The sequence below is a fragment of the Ursus americanus genome, chromosome 21, assembly GCF_024610735.1.
Source record: "Ursus americanus isolate L20-20 chromosome 21, mUrsAme1.1.p, whole genome shotgun sequence".
Taxonomy (NCBI): Eukaryota; Metazoa; Chordata; class Mammalia; order Carnivora; family Ursidae; genus Ursus; species Ursus americanus.
Genome location: NC_142147.1, coordinates 43,061,653 through 43,082,831, shown reverse-complemented (window position 1 = coordinate 43,082,831; position 21,179 = coordinate 43,061,653). Strand labels below are relative to the sequence as shown.

At 38.1% G+C, this 21,179-nt stretch overlaps 1 pseudogene; it reads left to right on the top strand.

The window, feature by feature from the left end:
• Positions 1–4,077: 4,077 nt before the first annotated feature.
• On the top strand, positions 4,078–10,450 carry LOC123799287 (uncharacterized; annotated as a pseudogene).
• The last annotated feature ends 10,729 nt before the right edge of the window (positions 10,451–21,179 follow it).

Sequence of the window (21,179 nt, the reverse complement as noted above, 5' to 3'; positions counted from 1 at the left end):
TCAGGCGCCCCTCAAAGTTAATTTTTAAATACTATGTGGTTAGGGGGAAAATTGCAGACCGCTGTGCATAGTATGCTATTGTTTGTGTGAAGAAGAGGAAGAAAGAATATATGATTTGCTGGAACATAGGTAAGGATACATAATAAGGAAGGGTACATGAAAAATGTTTAACAGAGGAGACTTAAATTTATATCATGAAGTGAAAGAAGCCACTTTGAAAAAAGGTACATATTGTATGATTCCAACCATACTACCTTCTGGAAAAGGAAAACAGTGGAGACAGGGGAAAGATCAGTAGTTGCCCGGGGTTGTTTGGGAAGTGAGGGATGATAAATACATAGGATTTTTAGGGCAGTGAAAAGACTCTGTATGATCCTGTAATTGTGAATACCTGTCACTATAAATTTGTCCACATCCATAGAATGTACATCACCAAGAGTGAACCTTAACATAAACTATGGACTTAGGGTGATTATGAGGTGTCAATGTGGTTCATCAGTTGTGCCAAATGTAGTACTCTGGTGGGGATGTTGATAAGGGGAAACTGGGGAGGGGAGGAGGGGGTGTACAGGAAATCTCTGTACCTTCCCTCAGTTTTGCGGTGAATCTAAAACTGCTCCAAAAATTAGTCTTTTTTTTTCAAGTTTTTAAGTTTTTTTTTTTAAAGTTGTCTCCAGGGAGGAAAGTATGTGCTTCTACACACATGAATATATGCATGTATCAAAAGTGGAAATTAGGGACACCTGGGTGGCTCAGTCGGTTAAGCATCTGTCTTTGGCTTGGGTCATGATCCCAGGGTCCTGGGATCGAGTCTTTCATCAGGCTTCTTGCTCAGTGAGGAGTCTGCTTCTCCCTCTGTCTGCTGCTCTCACTGCTTATGCGTTCTCTCTCTCTGTCAAATAAATAAAATCTTTAAAAAAATTGGAAAGGAAAAGCTATTTGAACAAAAAGGAGTTTAGGAAAGTCATATTTTAGACAGTGAATTTACAAAAATGAAATTTTTATAATAACCATAACTGATTAGGAAAATAAATGAAGGAGAAAAGATTCTATTCACAAAAGCAACAACAACAAAAAAAATCAAATACGTTTCCTTGAACCTAAGGAAAAAAACACGCAAGATCTTTAAGAAGAATGCAACAGACTCCCTGAGGGACAAGAACATTACCCATTTGTTTTTTAGATTTTAAGAGGTGATTTAAAGTTCCAGGTGTATTTGAAACAATGTAAAGTTTTTCAAGGATTGTATGGAAAAATAAATGTTCCAGAACTCACTGGAAAATACATATATAAAACACACACAAACTTTTTATCAGTGTCAAGAATATCTCGTCTGTAATATACATGAACATTAAGTAAACTCTGAGATTCATCACTCTTTGTGTGTTTTGGATTTTAGATCTGGATTTCTTTTTTTACTGAACTAGAAGTGCAAAGGAACAGTAGGAAAATTATGATAGCTTTAAGAGAGTAATACAATCTAGTTTATAAATCAAGAAATGGTAGACTGTCAGGGATCTATGGACCTTTAAGAGTATTTACTTTTTAAATGCTTTAGAACCTTTATTATAAATGTTAATGAACACAAGGTAATTAGAGAAATTTTGGAAAATCTACAAAAGACGGAAAAAAGGAACTCATAATTCCACTAGTTTTTAATAAAAGAATAGGAAGTAGAAAGTGAAAGACCTCCCATCGCCCCAAAGGTAACCATTGTAAACAACTTGATATCTCTTTCCAGACTTTTTTGCATTTGCTTCTAACGCACATGTATGTATTCATATGGTTTTTAAATGAAAATATTAATAATCTGCAGTTTGCATTTTTTTCTCCAAACATTGTAACATGGATCTCTTTCTAAGGTAATCTGTAACGTTATCTTCTCTTTAAGGAAAATTTTAAAACTGTGTGTTATTGCATAACTTTGCTAATTAGAGTATTTTAGAATCACCATCATTTTATAAATTTTTGCAAAGATTTTTTTAAGTGACTGTAAATTACATATAATTACACAAATCTTTAGGTGAAGCGTGATGAATTTTCACATAATTACACACTGATGAAACCATCACACAAATAAATGTATAGAATATTTCTGTTACCTTACAAAGCTCCCTTTGTGCCCCCTCCCAGTTTTTCCATAGGCAACCACTGTCTCTGATTAGCTTTGCTTGTTCTAGAAGTTTGTACTCAGCATAAAGTCTGTGAGAGTTGTCCAACTGAACTTTGACATTTAGTTATTTCATTTCTAAATCTGTAGTCTGTATCTGTTTAAAAACATTTTGCTTATTAAACATAGTGCTTGTTAAAAGATTACAACTGAGTGTAAAGTTAAACATGAAATTAATTAGCCTGTGTCCAATTTCCCATCCAACGCTTTGATGATCATCTACTTCTATGTAAAAAAGTCATACTTTAAAAAAACTTACAAAAATGCATCTTAACAGACTCTGGCTGCTTTCTTTGTGAAGTTATATTAACGTTGCCTTTGTCAGTATGTACAGAGCTGCCTCATTCTTTAGCAGATGCACAGTATTGTGTGGTCACATGTGGATATACTTTCAGATCATTGAAAGTTCTTCACTATTACAAATGCTGCTACAGTAATTATCTCTGCACTCACACCTTCATGCTTTTGTGCAAGTCTTTTTTTATAATATTTTTATTATGTTAGTCACCATACAGTACGTCCCTGTTTTTTTTATGTAAAGTTCCATGATTCATTATTTGCGTATAACACCCAGTGCACCATGCGATACGTGCCCTCCTTACTACCCATCACCAGCCTATCCCATTCCCCCAGCCCCCTCCCCTCTGAAGCCCTCAGGTTGTTTCTCAGAGTCCATAGTCTCTCATGCTTCATTCCCCCTTCTGATTACCCCCCCTTTCTTTATCCCTTTCTTCCCCTACCGATCTTCCTAGTTCTTATGTTCCATAGATGAGAGAAATCATATGATAATTGTCTTTCTCTGCTTGACTTATTTCACTTAGCATTATCTCCTCCAGTCCCGTCCATTTTGCAGCAAATGTTGAGAACTCATTCTTTTTGATAGCTGAGTAATATTCCATTGTATATATGGACCACAGCTTCTTAATCCAGTCAAGTCTTACACATAGAGTTGCAATTGTAGGGCCAAAGGTGTTTTGTACATTAAAAACTTTTTTTAGTAAACTGAATTTTTTGTCTTGAGGATTAATTCACACATGATAAACTGCACATATTTAAAGTGTTAATTTGATATGTTTTGAGGGTTTTTTTAATATACTGTGAAACCATCATCTCAATCAAGATAATGTATCTATTACCCCTAAAAGTGTCCTCATTCACTTTTGAAATCCCTGCTTTCTGGCCCTCCCCACCTCCTCAATTCGGAGTATGGGAAATTTCTGTACCTCCTCAATTTTTCTGTGAACCTACAGCTGCTCAATTTGATGGATAAAACTAAATTGCACCCCCCCAAGAAGACTGTACCTATGTATGTTCTAATAGCATATGGGATCATTTTCTCATAGCCTCACTAGTGATAAGTCTTCAGATTTTAGAATATTTACAGATCTAAGAGTAAAAAAGAGAAATTCAAGAATTTCAAAGATTCATCTTTTGAGAACTGTGGATTTACATTCCAAGGTGGGAGGTTTCCAAGAAATCTTCACAGAGGAGGCAGTATTTGCTGCCCTGTGACTTGATCGCCTATGAAGCTATAACCCTGGAAGGGTTAGAGCTGGTTCCCTAGGAAGTGGGGCCATGCCTTGCACACAGTAGGTGCTTAATAAATGTTTACTACTTTAAATGTGCTTTAGTTAACTCTGCTCTTGCTTAGATAGAGAGGTCAGGGACCCAGCCTGCAATCTGGGCTGCTGGACATCTCTCCTGCCTACAGGAACAAAGCAGCTGCCTGAGCATGTAGGGTGGAGGAGCTCCCCCCCCACCCCACCCAGGAATTCCATCTTGGGTGGTGATGACACTTCTGGAAACTTCTTCCGGATGTTCCAGGTGGAGTTTGGAGAGGCTGAAGAGAGATCCCCCAGTAGAGACACTGAGGCTGAGGGGATTTCCCTCATAACCAGGAGGGCAAGATGTGGGAACATGTAGAAGCTGGAGTGACCTCAAATCTGAGGAGAAAGGTGAGAGGTAAGTCTTTATCAGGCATGTATAGTACGTATCTGGTACATTTTTTAGAAGGACGGAAGGACAAAGAGTCTGGGTTGGAGGGCCATCTGTAAAAGGAGAAAGAGAGGAAAAGACATCCCAGGGGAGGGCATGTCAGGTAATGATGAACAAGGACCAATGTCACCAGCTGAATATAATGTGCTCCCTTCCACCATCTTGATAACTAAGATGCTGGTCTGCTTCAGTTGGTCAGGTTCATTTCTCACTCCTTTCCTCTTTCCCAGCACTGCCTTCTGAGGGCTCTGCCCTTCCTCCAGAAGAGGAGGAAATGCCCAAATTAAAGGTGAGTTGGAGTCTACTTTGCTCCCTGGTGAAATGTCACCCACACACCTCATTTTTAGGATCGGGGAAGGAGAGCAATATAACACAGAGAGTGTGCTGGCCCTGGGCCAGACATGTGTTACTCCACTTCCTCTATTTAATCCTCGAATAATTGTCTAAGCATTGCTTATAGGGTGTAAAATGGTATGCTTTGGAAAGCAGTTTCAGAGTTTCTTATAAAATTAAACACACAATTACTGTTGATCCAGAAATCCCACTGTAAGTTTTACCCAGAAGAAATGAGGTCCACATAAAAATCTGTATGTGACTATTCATAGAAGTTTTATTCATAATAACCCCAAACTAAACCCAAATGTCCATCAACTGCTACACGAATAAACAAAATGTGCTAATCCATATACTTAAGACCTACTCTTAGTAATAAGACGTAATAAAATGAACAAACTACTGATACGTGTAATGACATGAATGAATCTCAATCTTCTGGCTTATGCTGAGAAGGATAAGCCAGACACAAAAGGGTACATACTATATGATTCCATTTATATGAACTTCTAAGAACAGGTTAAAAATCTATAGAGACCGCAGATCACTGGTTGTTGAGAGCAAGGAGCAGGGGCAGGAACGAACCGGGAATAGCACAAGGGAAATTTCTAGGGTGATAGAAATGGTCTATATCATGGTTGATGTGTGAATTACCTAGGGCTATTCTTTCGTCAAAAGTCATCAACTGGTATGCTTAAGATTCATATAATTCACTTTATGTAAATTGTACCCAAATTATAAAAAATTTGTAAACAAACAACAAAAGAAAACTCCCCTCTCAAAAAAAAAAAACGTACGGTGTTGGGCACATCCCTATTTTAGGGAAGAGGAAAAAGGCTCAGAGAAGGTCATTTTTTTTTGCCCCTGGCATCATCTGTTTGGCCTCTTGGACTTTGCACAAAAGCATCATCTAGGCTGGCTCTCATCATCCCCACCTTGTGAGTTACCAGCCCTTTGCAAACCCTCCTGTCCACATTTCTGATTGGACAGGCTTAACATTTATGAAAGAGACCAGACTACTGGGGTCTGACACCTGCCTGTCGTCTGATCCTTGCACCATCTCTGACTCCCCCTCATCACTGTTCTAAGCCTTGCCCTCTCTCTTCATGCTGCCAACCACTCGCTTCCCAGAAGGGAACACTCTTTTCCCACGAAGGGGTAGCCACTCTTCTGACTTCTAGTGCTGTAAACTAGTTTTGCCTGAATTTGAACTTAATTTAATGGACTCATACAGTATGTACTCTTTTTTTTTTTTTTTTTTTGGTCTGGCTCTTTTCAATACATGTGAGATTGACCTGTGTTGTTGCTTGTAGTTGCACTTTGTTCAGTTTCACTTTTGTATAGCAATAGTTCTAAACATTCTTGGGCTTAGGACCCTTTTACAGTTTTATTTTTATTTTTTTAAGATTTATTTATGTGAGAGAGAGGGAGGGAAATACCAGAGCGAGAGTGAGAGCACAGGTGGGGGGAGGGGCAGAGGGAGAGAGAATCTCAAGCAGACTCCCTACTGAGTGTGGAGCTGGATGCGGGGCTTGATCCCAGGACCCTGAGATCAGTGACCCCAGCCAAAATCAAGAGTTGAATGCCGAACCAACTGAGCCACCCAGGTGCCCCCCCCACCTTTGCACTTTTAAAAACAGCTTTGATTATGTGGGTTATCAATATTACCATGTTAGAAGGTGAAACTAACAAAATTAGAAAATATTTATTAATCCATTCAAAAAGAAATCCATTACATATTACCATCACATTTTATGAAAAACACTTCATTTTCAAAGACAAAAAAAATTTAAAGAGAAGACTGAAAACATTTTACATTTTTGCTCATCTCTTTAATGTCTGGCTTAATGGAAGACAACTAGAATCTCATATCTGCTTCCACATTTTCTCTGTTGCAAGAACAGACGTCATGTAGCCTCTGGAAATCTCCTTTGTATACTTGTAAGACAATGAGAGTGAATAAGCCCAATAATACATTGGAATTATTGGGAAAATAATTATTGACTTTACAGAGTCCCTTGACAGGGTCTTGGAATGTTAGGGGTCCGTGGACCACACTTTGAGAACTGCTACTGAATATTAGCCCTTCATGTGACTAAACCATCACTCATAAATTATTTCTTCTGTGGATCCGTGAGTGGAGATTTGGGGTCCACAATAAACATTGTTAATACATAATCATCAGAGAGTGTTTCCCTGGATTGCATTTCTCATTAATCAAAGAGTCCTTACCATTGATACACTTCTTGCTCCTTCCCACACAATTTTCCACTCAATCTTCTTGCCAGCTGGAATTCCCCACCTCCCTTCCCTCTATTCACATTTTAACCATCCCATGAAGCTGGTACCTGGCTCTCACTATGGCACTTCCCCTTATGGCCCCAGTCCATCCTGGTCTCCCTCTTCTCTGGATACTTCTCTGAGTGAATCTTAAGCTTATTCTCCTTATTCATACAATGTGATGTGTACAGCACCTCTGGAATTGTGCAGCTTTGGGTATATGCTGGTTGAAGTTTGAGTCTTCCCATCAAAGAAATGTTAAGGGCTGGAGAGCTTTAAATGTGTCCCATATGTCTTTTCCATCTCCTACATAATATAAAACAAGCAGGTGCATGGATGTTTGCCAAAATCAGGACCCGAAAAACTGCCAGGACTGCTTATAGATGTCAGGATTCACTGGTACTTGTCAACTGCATTCCTCTGTGGGAATGGGTATCTCTGTGGGTGACTATGTCTGTTGTTTTCACAGCTGGTGACATTCAAGGATGTGGCTGTGGACTTTACCCAAGAGGAGTGGGAGCATCTAGACCCTTCTCAGAGGCACCTGTACAGAGAAGTGATGTTGGAGAACTATGGGAATCTCATCTTGGGTAAGAACAACATCTTCCTGAACCCATCTGTTCTCTCAGGGGTTCAACCAAATGGATTAAATCCCGAGGGGACTAGCATTTGGGCACCCACATATTCCAGATCCCTTATGGCAGAGGGTATCGGATTTGAGAGTGAGTAAAAATACCTGATTGATAGAAATGCCTGTTCCCGTCCAAATTAAAGAAGACTAAAGACACATCACACCTAAATGTAATGCTAAAACATGTCCAGGAAAAGAGTGCCAAAAGGGACATAATTGAGACAATTGGTGTCGTTCGCAAATTAACTAGATTAAGTAATGATAGTGTGTCAATGTTAAGTCCCTTGATTTTGATGACTGTGCTGTCATGATGGGAGAGAGTGTCCTAGTTCTTAAGAAACACCTACTGAAGAATCAAGTCATAGAGAGCCATGGGGCCTGTAACTTTCCCTCACATGGTGTAGAAAAGAATTGTGTGTGTGGAGAGAGAGAGAATAATAAATTAAAAGGGCCAAATCTTAACAAACTGGTAAATATGGGTCAGGGATCTATGGGTGTTCTTGGTGTTACTCTTGCTACTTTTCTATAAAATAAAAGGTTATCCAAAAAACTACAACCCTGGGGGTGCCTGGGTGGCTCAGTCATTAAGTGTCTGCCTTCGGCTCAGGGCATGATCCTGGCGTTCTGGGATCGAGCCCCACATCAGGCTCCTCTGCTGGGAGCCTGCTTCTCCCTCTCCCACTCCCCCTGCTTGTGTTCCCTCTCTCACTGACTGTCTCTCTCTCCGTCAAATAAATAAATAAAATCTTAAAAAAAAACCAAAACAAAACCTACAACCCTGTGTTCTATCACCAGGGTCACTGATTCAGGGGATTTAGGATGGAGTCTGCATTTTTGACAAGTCTCTTCAAACCATACTTGGGGCAGCGCTTCCCTAGCCTCATCATGGTCTGTTCAACCCATTGAGCATTATTACTGTTTTATGTTGCAAATGGGTCTCTTCACTGAAGTTCCCAAGAATTCCTGGAACTTCTCTTGTTTAGGGAATATATATACATATTTGTATGTATATAAGTAAATACAAAATGTGATATTAATATATAATAGATTTATTCACTTTTCTCAGTCTTCAGAGAATCTTCATGGACACCAAGGCCTAGATTTGACTTGTGTGAGGGTCCTTAGTCACACTGCAGGGCCCTAATCCACATGTCTTTCCCCTCAAGCAGGGCATCTGCTGTGCAAACCAGAAATGATTTTCCATTTTGAACAAGAAGATGATGTATGGGTGGAGGAAGAAATGCCAGGAAACTCCTATTCAGGTGAGAACCAGTCAGCCAGCAGTAAATGGCATCAGTAACCTTCGAATCCATAGAGGAATGGGTAGCAATTTTAAAAATACATATTATTTGACTTTTTATGCTTTTAATTTAATTGAAAATATTTAAATATTTTTTGATTGGGGACAAATACCTTTTTTTTTAAAAAGCATTAAGTGCTCAGGCTCCTTACATGCTTAGGAACCAGCCTTACCATCTTATTGGTTCCTCATGAAAATTTTTGATAGATGTTTACTCCGTATTTGGTGTGTGTGTGTGTGTGTGTTAAGCTCTATACCTAACACACAGCTCGAATTCACAACCCTGAGATCAAGAGTCGCATATTCTCCCAACTGAGCTAGCTAGGTGCCCCTGTTCACTTCATATTTGCAAAAGTTATATTTTTAACTTTTTGATAATTATGCTTTAACAACACTAACACATTTGTAGTTCACAGAGTTTAATCAAGTGTTTTAGTAACATTTCGTTTCCTCACTAAGGAAAGGGTCCTCCGTATGTCCCCTTTACCCCTGAAGCAAAAATGAAAAACCTAAGATCAAGAGGACAAAGACCAGCAGCCTGATACTTCTCTACTTTGAGAAGCTTCTTGGCCTTAACCAGCACTGCCTGAGAGTGTGTCCAGGTGCACCATGCAGCCTTGGACAAAACCCCTGCTCACTTTCATCATCTAATTTTTTTTTTGCCCTGGGTGTCAGGGATGAGAATGATGAGATTCTCCCTTGGCAAGTATCTCCAAGAGAAAAACCCTACAGGTGTCCCCAGTGTGGCCAAGACTTCAGACAGCTCAGAAACCTTCTACTTCACCAGCAAACCCATACAGGAGAGAAGCCCTCTCCATACGATGGGTGTGGAAGACCCTTCAGGGTAAGGACAGCAGACCTTAACCTTCTCAGGATCCTTCCCAGAGAAAAACCCTACCAATGCATAGAGCGTCCCAGAGGCTTCAACTCAGGATCCACTCTGAGAAGGCACAGGAAGGACCACATGGGAAAGAAACTTCACACCTATAAGGAATGTGGGAAGGACTTCAGCCGTAGCTCCAACCTGTCCCCCCATCCGCGAGTCCACACGGGCGAGAAGCCCTACACATGTAGTGTGTGCAGGAAGGACTTCAGCTGGAGCTCCACCCTCTCCATCCACCAGCGCATCCACACAGGCGAGAAGCCCTTCAGGTGCCGTGACTGTGGCAAGGACTTCAGCCGCAGGGTGACCCTGCAGATCCACCAGAACGTCCATACAGTAAGGAAGCCCCATGCTTGTGAGGTGTGTGGCGGGGGCTTCACTTCACGGTGTGCGCTGGTGTGACACCGGCAGGACCATGCAGGAGACAAGGCTTACGTGTGTGACACTTGTGGCAGAGGTTTCAGCCGGAGAGCCAACCTCTACCTGCACCAGTGTGTCCATACTGAGGAGAGACCGTTCCGGTGTGAGGCCTGTGGGAAGCAATTCAGCCAGAGCAAGGACCTGGGCGTCCACCAGACGGTCCACACGGGAGAGCAGCCCTACAGGCGTGGGGATTGTGGAAGGAACTTCAGGCACCATTCAGTCCTCAAGAGACACCAGAGGGTGCGCTCAGGGGAGAAGCCGTATCCCTGTGCCGTGTGTGGGAAGGGGTTTAGTCAGAGCTCACCTGCCGACGCACCAGAAGGTGCACTGTAGGGAGAGGCTTATGGGACTGGGCGTGGCACAGCCAGGTGCCTTCCAGAGCCGGGGGGAATGCCGGGTGTGGGTGCTAAGATGCACGGCATGGATCAGGCTTAAGAGTACAGGGCATTTATTCCTGTTTATATGGAAAAGACATCAGAAGGAGGCAGGTCGATAGATTTTCACAAAGTGAACACACCTGTGTCCAGCACTTGGCTGGAGAAACAGAACATTTCCAGCTCTTCCTAGAGACCTCTGCATGCTCCCTTCTGCTCACTAGCCTACAAAGGAAATCACTTTCCTGTCTTCTAAAACCATATATTAGTTTTGCAAGTTCTAGAATATCATGTAAGTGGAATTACACAGCGTGTAGTCTTTTATGTAGGACTTCATTCACTCAGTGTTTGCAGGAATCACCCATGTTGTTGCATGTACTGGTAAGTTCATCTGTTTTATTACTAAATAGTATTCCATACAACACAGCTGCAGTTTGCCCATTTGCTTGCTAATGGACATTTACATTTGGGTTGTTTCCAGTTTGGGGCTGTTATAAATAAAGCTGCTGTGAACATCTGGGTACGCATATACTCTGTGTGGACATATACTCTAATTTCTTTTGGGTATATGTCTAGGAGTAGAATTGATGGGTATTCTAAAACTTTTTTTTTTAATAATTTATTGAAGTTCTAAAACACATGATTAATTTCTACTGTATGTCAATATACAGAAAATGATTATACAATTTAACAATATTATCTTGTACATTGGATTTTTACATGTGCCTAGAAATTTTCAAACAAATATAGAAATAGAACAGTGTAACAAACTCATGTCCCCATCATCTAGCTATTCGTGATGAATTATCTTCTTTATTCCATCCTCTTCCCCCCCCCCCACAATCCTGGAGTATTTTAAAGCAAATCCTAGATTATGATATTGTTTCATCTTTAAATACTTTGGTATATATCTTCAAAAATATTTATTTAAACATTTTTTCAAAAAATCACCCTTTGCTTTTAATTTTTTTATTGAGGTAAAATTCAGGTAACATAAAATTTATTATTTTAACCTTTCAAAGAGCACAACTGAGTAGCTTTTAGTGCATTTACAAAGTTGTCTAACCATCACCACTATCTAGTTCCAGGGCATTTTCATCAGTCTAAAAGAAAGACCCTTACCATTAAGCAGTCACTCCCCATTCTTCCCTCCCGCCTACCTCTGACAACCACTAACTTGCTTTCTGTCTCTATAGATTTGCCTATTCTGGACTTTTGATATAAATAGAATCACACACTATGTGGCCTTTTATGGCTGCTTTCACTTTGCAATATTTTCACGGTTCATTCATGTCGTAGCAGGTGTCTGTACTACATTCCTTCTTATGGCTGAACAATATTCTGTTGTATGGATATACCACATATTTTATCCATTCTTCAGCTGATGGGTGTTTGGGTTGTTTCCAGTTTGGGGCTATTATGAATATTGTTACCATGAACATTCGTGTACAAGGTTTTCATTGAGTATATGCTTTAGTCTCTTGGGAATATATGGAGGAGCGGAATTGGTGGACCATATGGTCATTCTATTTTTCGCTTTTTGAGGAGCTGCCAAATTGTTTCCCATGGTAGTTACACCATTTTACTTTGCCACTAACAATGTATGAGGCTTCCAGTTTCTCCATATTTTCACCAACAGTCATCATTCCCCGCCCCCCACCTCCGGCCCTTTTTAAAAATCCTAGTCCCATTGGTAGGTGTGAAGTGGTATCTTATTGTGGTTTTGATTTACATTTCTGTAATTACTAAAGATGTTGCGTTTCTTCTCATGTGTTTATTGGCCATTTGTATATCTTCTTTAGAGAAATGTCTATTCAAGTCCTTTGCCCATTTAAAAACTGGATTATCTTTTTGTTGAATTATAAGAATTATTTATGTATTACTATCATTTGCAAATATGTTCTCCCATTCTGTGGGTTGTATTTTCACTTTCTTGTTGGTGTCCTTTGATGCACAAGTTTTTAATTTTGATGAAGTCCAATTTATTTGCTTTTTTCTTGATATTTGTGCTTTTGATATTCTATTTAAGAAATGGTTACCTAATACAAAGTCACACAATTTTATACCTGTATTTCCTTTTAAGAGTTTTATAGTTTTAACTCTTACATTTAAGTCCTTGATCCATTTTTAATTAGTTTTGTATATGGTGTAAGGTAGGGGTCCAAATTCACCCTTTTATATATTGATACCCAGTTGTCCCAGCACCATTTGTTGAAAAGACTGTTCTTTCCCCACTGAATAGTCTGGCACACTTGTTGAAAATTGACCTTAGATGTATGGGTTTATATCTAACTTCCCAATTCAATTTCATTGATATATGTCTAGCAATTGCCAGTACCATACTAGTTTGATTTTGTAACATTGTAGTAAGTTTCGGAAAACAAGAAATGTGAATCTGCCAATTTTCTTCTTTTTCAAGATAGTTTTGGCCATTCTGAGTCTTTTGCAATACCATATAAATGTTAGGATCAGCTTGTCTATTTCTGCAAAAAAAGGCCATTGGGATTTTGATTGGGATTGCATTGGATCTGCAGTAACTTTGGGGAATATTGCCATCTTAACAACATTAAGGCTTACAATCCATGAACAAAGGATGACTTTCCATTTATTTAAGTCTTCTTTAACTTCTTTCAGCAATGTTTTATATTTTTCAGTATACAAGTCTTTCACCTTGCTAGGTAAAGTTAAGAATCTTATTCTTGTTTAAATTTCATTTTGGGATTGTTCATTACCAGTATATAGAAATACAACTGATTTTTGAACATTGATTTTGTATCCTGCAACTTTGCTGAACTCATTTATTAGTTCTGATACTTTTTAGTGGATTCTTTAGAGTTTTCTATATACAAGATCATATATATGAACAGAAGTAATTTTGCTTTTTCCTTTCCAATTTGGATGATTTTTACTTCTTTTTCTTGCCCAGTTGCCGTGGCTAGAACTTCCAGTATAATGTTTAAGAGAAGTGGCAAGAGCAGACATCCTTGTCTTGTTCCTTGTCTTAGAGGAGAAAGCTTTCACTATTAATTTTCATAGATGCCCTTTTCTCTTTGTTCTATTAATATAATATATTACATTCATGGATTTTCCTATGTTGAACCAGCCTTACATTCCTGGGATACATCCCACTTGGTCATGGTGCATAGTTTTTTTATATGCAGCTTAATTCAATTTGCTAGTGTTTTGTTGAGGATTCCTGTATTATTTCTATTCATAAAGAATATTGGTCTGTAGTTTTCTGTGATGTATTTGTCTGGCTTTGATACTAGGGTAATACTGGCCTCATAGGATGAATTTGGAAGTATTCTCTTCTATTTTTTTTTTTTTTGAAGAGTTTCAGAAGTATTGGTGCTAATTCTTTAAATGTTTGGTAGAATTAATCAGTGAAGCTATATGATTCTTCTATTTGTTAAAAGTTTTCTTAGTCATTTTGGGGTGCTATAGTAAAATAACCATAGATGATGTAGCTTAAACAACAAACATTTATTTCTCACAGTTCTGGAAGCTGGGAGTCCAAGATCAAGGTGCCACCAGATTCAGCATCTGGTGAGGACCTTCTTTCTGATTTGCAGACAGCTGCCTCATACAGCAGAGGGAGAGAGAGAGCACACTCTCTGGTTTCTTCTTATAAGGGTACTAGTTCCATCATGGGAACACTGTCCCCATGACTTCATCTAAGCCTAATTATCTCTCAAAGGCTTGAAATATTTTCATGTGGAGGGTTAGGACTTCTACATATGAGTTTTGAGAGGGACACAAACATTCATTCCATAACAGAATTTACTTGCTTTCTGATTCAATCTCCTTACTTGTCATGGAAAGACTGTTGCATTCTCCTCTTGAATAGATTATGATAGTTTGTGTGTTTCTAGGAACTTGTCCATTTCATCTGAGTCATCTGATTTGTTTATAAAATTGTTCATAGTATTCTCTTATCATTTTTTTTATTTCTGTAAGGTCAATAGTAATGTCCCAACTTTCATTTCAGATATTAGTAACTTGAATCCTTTATTTTTCTTAGTCTATCTAATAGTTTATTAATTTTCTCAATCTTTTCAAGGAACCAATTTTTGATTTTGCTGATTCTCTGTTGTTTTTCTATTTCCTATTTTATTTATATCCTTTCTAATCTTTACCATTTCCTTCTTTCTGCTTACTTTGTGTTTATTTGCTCTTCTTTTTTGAGTTCCTTAAGGTGAAAAGTCAGGTTATTGATTTGAGATCTTTCTTGTTTTTAATGTAGCCATTTATAACTATGAATTCCCCTCTGAGTATTGTGTTAGCTGCAGCCTTGAAGTTTTCATGTGTTTATGTTTTCATTCATCTTAAAGTATTATCTTAATTCTGTTGTGATTTTTTTCATTGATCCACTGGTTGTTTCAAACTGTGTTTAATTTTCATGTAGTTTTGAATAGTCAGATTTCCTTCTCTATTGATTTCTAATTTCATTCCATTTGGTCAGGGAAGATTCATAAGGTTTTGTGTGTGTGTGTGTGTGTGTAGCCTAATGTATGGTCTGTCCTAAAGAATGTTTCATGTACACTTGAGAATAATGTTTATTCTGATGTTAGATGAAGTGTTCTATATATGTCTGTTAGTTCTAATTGGTTTACAGTGTTGTTCAAGCCCCCTATTTCCTTGTTGATCTATCTAGTTGTGTGTCTATTAATGGATATGGGGTATTGAAATCTCCAGCTATTATTGTTGAATTGTCTATTTCTCCATTCAATCCTATCAGTTTTTACTTTATATGTTATAGGGCTCTATTGTTAGCTGCATATATATTTATGATTATTATATCTTCTGAAGACTGACACGAATTGATATATAATTCATAGTTTCTTGTAACCTTTTATCATTTAAAGTGTACTTTTTTATGCTATTATAGCCATCTCAGATCCCTTTGAGTTACCAATTGCATAAATGTAATTTTCCATCATTTCACTTTGAAACTATATGTGTCTTTGGGTCTAAAGTGAGTGTCTTGGGGTGCCTGGGTGGCTGAGATGGTTAAGCATCTGCCTTCAGCTCAGGTCATGATCTCTGGGTCCTGGGATCAAGCCTCATATCAGGCTCTCTGCTCAGCGGGAAGTCTGTTGTCCCTCTCCCTCTGCCTCTCCCGCCACTCATGCTTGCTTGCTTTTTCTCTCAAGTGAATAAATAAAATATTTAAAAATAAATAAAATAAGTCTTGTAGACAACATATAGTTAGATCATTTAAAAAATCCATCCCGCCGATATCTGCCTTTTAGTTAGAAAGTTTAATCCACTTATGTTTAAGTAATTACTGGGATGCCTGGGTGGCTCAGTCAGTTGAGTGACCGACTCTTGATCTTGGCTCAGGTGTTGATCTCATGGTCATGAGTTCAGCCCCACTTTGGGCTCTGCACTGGGCGTGGAGACTTCTTAAAAAATAAATAGGGGCACCTGGGTGACTCAGTCAGTTAAGCATTTGCCTTTGGCTCAGGTCATGATCCCAGGGTCCTGGGATGGAGCCGTAGGGCTTCCCACTCAGCAGGGAGCCTGCTTCTCTCTCTCCCTCTCCCTCTGCTCTTCCCCCCTGCTCATGCTCACTCTCTCATGCTCTCTGTCTCTGTCTCTCAAATAAATAAAAAGTCTTTCAAAAAATAATTAACTAATTACTGGAGCCCCAGGTGGTGCAGTGGGTTAAGCGTCTGACTCTTGCTTTTCCCTCAGGTCATGATCTCAGGGTACCAGGATCAAGCCTTGCTTTGGGCTCTGTGCTCAGCATGGAGTCTGCTCGAGATTCTCTTTCCTTTTCCCTCTGCTCCTCCCACTCTTGCTCTCTCTGTCCCTCTCAAATAAATAAATATATTTTTTAAAAATAAAAATAAATAAAAATAAGTTACTGATAAGGGATTTCTGCCTTTGGTATTTGTTTTATGTTATACATATTTTGTTCTCAGATTTCTTTATTACTGTCTTTCATTTTGATTTTTTTTGGTAGTGTACCATTCTGATTCTCTTTTTCTGTGTATTTTTAACTTATTTTCTTGCTGGTTATAATGGGGATTACAGTTAACTTTTTTTAAGTTTTTCTTTTAATTCAAGTTAGTTAACATACAATGTTATATTAGGTTCAGGTGTATAATATAGTGATTCAACACTTCCATAAATCACCTAGTGCTCATCACAACAATTGTACCCCTTAATCCCCATCAGCTATTTCACCCCTACCCCTACCCCTCTCCCCTCTGGTAATCTACAGTTTGTTCTCTATAATTAAGAGTCTGTTTATTGATTTCTCTCTCTTTCTCACCCTCCTTCTCTCTCTTTTTTCCCTTTGCTCATTTATTTCTTAAATTCCACATATGAGTGAAATCATATGGTATTTTTCTTTGACTTATTTCACTTAGCATTATACTCTGTAGCTCCATCCATGTTGTTGCACATGGCAAGATTTCATTCTTTTTTATGGCTGAATAATATCCTATTGTACATATACACAACTTCTTTATCCATTCATCATTTGGTGGACACTTGGGCTGCTTCCATATCTTGGCTACTGTAAATAATGCTGCTATAAACAAAGGGATGCATGTATCCCTTTGAATTAGTGTTTTTGTGTTCTTTGGGAAAATACCCAATAGTGTGATTGCTGGATCACAGGGTAGTTCAATTTTTTTTGAAGATTTTATTCATTTGAGAGACAGAGACAGAACACAGGAGTAAGGGGGAGGGGCAGAGAGAGAAGCAGACACCCCACTGAGCAGGGAGCCCTGACGTGGGGCTCAATCCCAGGACCCTGGGATCATGACCTGAGCTGAAGGCAGCTGCTTAACTGACTGAGCCACCCAGGCACCTGGGTAGTTCTCTTTTTAATTTTTTGAGGAACTTCCATACTGTTTTCCACAGCGGTTGCAACAGTTTGTAATAACACCAACAGTGCACAAGGTTTCCTTTTTCTCCACATCTTTGCCAACACCTGTTGTCTCTTGTGTTTTTGATTTTAGCCGTTCTGACAGGTGTGAGGTGATCTCTCATTTTGGTTTGATTGCATTTCCCAGATGATGAGTGATGATGAGCATCTTTTCCTGTGTCTGTTGGCCATCTGTATGTCTTCTTTGGAGAAATATCTGTTCGTGTCTTCTGCCCATTTTTTAATTGGTTTGTGTTTTGGCTGTTAAGTTGTAGAAGTTCTTTATATATTTTGGATATTAACCCTTTATTGGATGTGTCATTTGTAAATATCTTCTCCCATTCAGTAGGTTGCCTTTTAGTTTTGTTGTTTCCTTTACTACACAGAAGCCTTTTATTTTAATGGAGTCTCAATAGTTTTGTTTGTTTGTTTCCCTTCCCCCAGGGGACCTATCTAGAAAAAAGTTGCTACAGCCAATGTCAGAGAAATTACTGCCTGTGCTCTCTTCCAGGTTTTTAATTGTTTCAGGTCTCACATTTAGGTCTTTAACCCATTTTGAATTTATTTTTGTGTATGGTGTAAGAAAGTTGTCTAGTTTCACTCTTTTGCATGTTGCTGTCCTATTTTCCCAGCACCATTTGTAGAAGAGACTGTCTTTTTCCCATTCTATAGTCTTTCCTGCTTTATCAAAGATTAATTGACTCTATAATTGTGGGTTTATTTCTGGATTTTCTATTCTGTTCCATTGATCTGTGTATCTTTTTTTGTGCCAGTACCATACTGTGTGATTACTACAGCTTTGTAATATAACTTGAAGTCTGGAATTGTGTTTCCTCTGGCTTTGTTTTTCTTTTTCAAGATTGCTTTGGCTATTTGGGGTCTTTTGTGGTTCCACAGAAATTTTAGGATTATTTGTTCTGTTCTGTGAAAAGTGCTATTGGTGTTTTCATAAGGGTGACATTAAAAGCGTATATTGCTTTGGGTAGTATAGACATTTTAACAATATTTGTTCTTCCAGTGCATGAGCATGGAATGTCTTTCCATTTCTTTGTATTGTTTTCAATTTCTTCCATTGGCGTTTTATAGTGTTCAGAGTATAGGTTGTCCAATTTGTTGGCATATAATTTTTCATAATACTCTATTATTATTGTGTGTATTTCTGTGGTGTTGGTTGTTATTTCTCCTCTGTCATTTATGATTTTATTTATTTGAGTCCATTCTCTTTTTTTCTTGGTAAGTTGGGCTAAAGGTTTATCAATTTTATTGATTTTCTTCTAATAACACGGCTCCTGATTTAAATGATATGTTCTATTGTTCTTTTAGTTTTGATATCATTTATTTCTGTTCTGATCTTTATTATTTCCTTCCTTCTGTTGGATTTATGTTTTGTTTGTTCTCTTTCTAACTCCTTCAGGTATAAGGTTAGGTTGTTTATTTGAGATTTTTCTTGCTTCTTGAGATAGACCTGTGTTGGTATAAACTTCTCTCTTAGAATTGCTTTTGCTACATCCCAAAGGTTTTGAACTGTTGTATTTTCATTTCCATTGCATCCATGTACTTTCAAATTTCTTCTTTGATTCCCTGGTTGCCCTATTTTTTGTTTAGTAGCATGTTATTTAATCTCCATATATATATTTGTGCTCTTTCCAGATTTTTTCTAGGGGTTGACTTCTAGTTTCATAGTGTTGTAGTCAAAAAAGATGCATGGTATGACTTTGCTCTTCTTGAATTTGTTGAGGCTTGTTTTGTGGACTAATATGTGATCTATTCTGGAGAATGTCCTGTGTGCACTTGAAAACAATTTGTATTCTGCTGTTTTATGATGGAATGTTCTGAATATATATGTTAAATCCATCTGGTCCAGTGTGTCATTCAAAGCCATTATTTCCTTGTTGATTTTCTGTTACAACTGACATTTTAAATTTATAATAATCTAGCTTGAAATAATAATAACTTTGCCTCAGTAGTATACAAAAACTCTCTTCCTTTACAGCTCTGCTCCCCTCCTTTTCTTGTTATAGTCACAAATTAAGTCTTTATACTTGTGTGCCATCAACATAGATTTATAATTATTGCTTCATACAGTTGTCTTTTAATTCATATAGGAATTAAGACAATTTACAGACCAAAAATATATGAACACTGACTTTTACATCTACTTATATAGTTATCTTAACTGTTGTTCTTTATTTCTTCATGTGGATTGAGTTATTGTCTAGTGACATTTCATTTCAGTCTGAAGGACACTTTTCTTATAATTTTTTGTTGAAAACCAGAACTCCTGAACATTATAATGTGGCAACTCTGGAGATTATATTTGCCCCCTTGCCCAGGGTTTACTTTGGCTGCTTGTTATACTTCTTGATATTCATTTATTTAGTGGCTTTTCTGAACTAATTTTGCAAAGTCTAAATCCTTTGTCATACATGGCCATGGAAGTCTCTGTTCTATTGGTTTGTGGGGAACTAGGGATCAATAGAAATTTTCTTTACCTGGACCAAAAACAATTCCCTAGTCTTTGCAGATGATGTGTGTTGTAGCACGCTTTCAACACTTAGGGATTTTGCAACTATGCCTCAACTTTCACTTCCTGGTCGGTCAGAGCTCGAACGTAAATCAGAGGTGAATCTTGGGGCCTTCTGTAGTAACAACTCTTAAAGATACAAGTAAAAGTAATTTACTGAAGCTTTAGTTTTGGTGATAAAAGTATTTCAACATCTTAAATTATTATTATCCTTTTATATCCTATCATACAATGGAAGATACTTTAACTCTTACAAGGAATGAGTTTGCTGTTTATCTACTGTTCTGAAGATATATCCATCATAAATTTTCATATAAAAAAGTAAAATGGTTTATAATAAAATAATGAAAACATGAAACTTTATATATACTTTTGTATGTTTGCAAATACTTATATGAATCCTGGAGAACATTATAGAAAGATGTTCGTCACCTTGTTAACACTGGAACTGGGTTAGAGGATGAAGTGGAGGGAGAACACTGACTTTTCCCTATATAATTAAATAGATGAAGAAAACGGATTTAAAATGCCTGAAGAGGGGCGCCTGGGTGGCACAGCGGTTGAGCGTCTGCCTTTGGCTCAGGGCGTGATCCCGGCGTTATGGGATCGAGCCCCACATCAGGCTCTTCCGCTATGAGCCTGCTTCTTCCTCTCCCACTCCCCCTGCTTGTGTTCCCTCTCTCGATGGCTGTCTCTATCTCTGTCAAATAAATAAATAAAATCTTAAAAAAAAATAAAATAAAATGCCTGAAGAGAGAGGGAAAAATACAGCAAAATTAAAAAAAAAAGGGTCCAGAAGTAGCAATGTATGATAGTGACTAAGCTTGTAGACTCAGAAACTATCTTTGTGGGTACAAATCCATGCTTTCCATTTACTGTGTTACATTGGGCAAAGACTTCTAATGCCTTTTCTGGTCTTATTTTCTACATTTAAAAACTACGAATAATTGTACCTCTCTCTATATATTTAAAGTTTGTTTGCTTGTTTATGTAATCTCTACACCCAACATGGGGCGAGTCCCACATTCTTCCCACTGAACGAGCCAAGTGCCCCAAAATGTCACTTTTTTCTAAAATAATCTATAAATTCTAGGCCATCTCAATCAGAATACCAGCATCAATTTTTAATAATAGAATTGACTAGCTCATTCTATTTCTCAGTTGGAAGATAAAATGGACCAGAAGAACCAGAAAAGTTTTGGAAGATAATTACATAGTGGAAGGACTTGCCTTATCAAGAGCCAAATATTCCATAAAGTTTCAGTATGGTATTGGTACAGTAACACAAACATAAAGAGAGACGGAAAGAATGGTTGTTCTGTAAATGGTGTGTGAACAGTTTTTTATCCATCTGGGAAAAAAATAGTTACATCTCTACCTCGCACC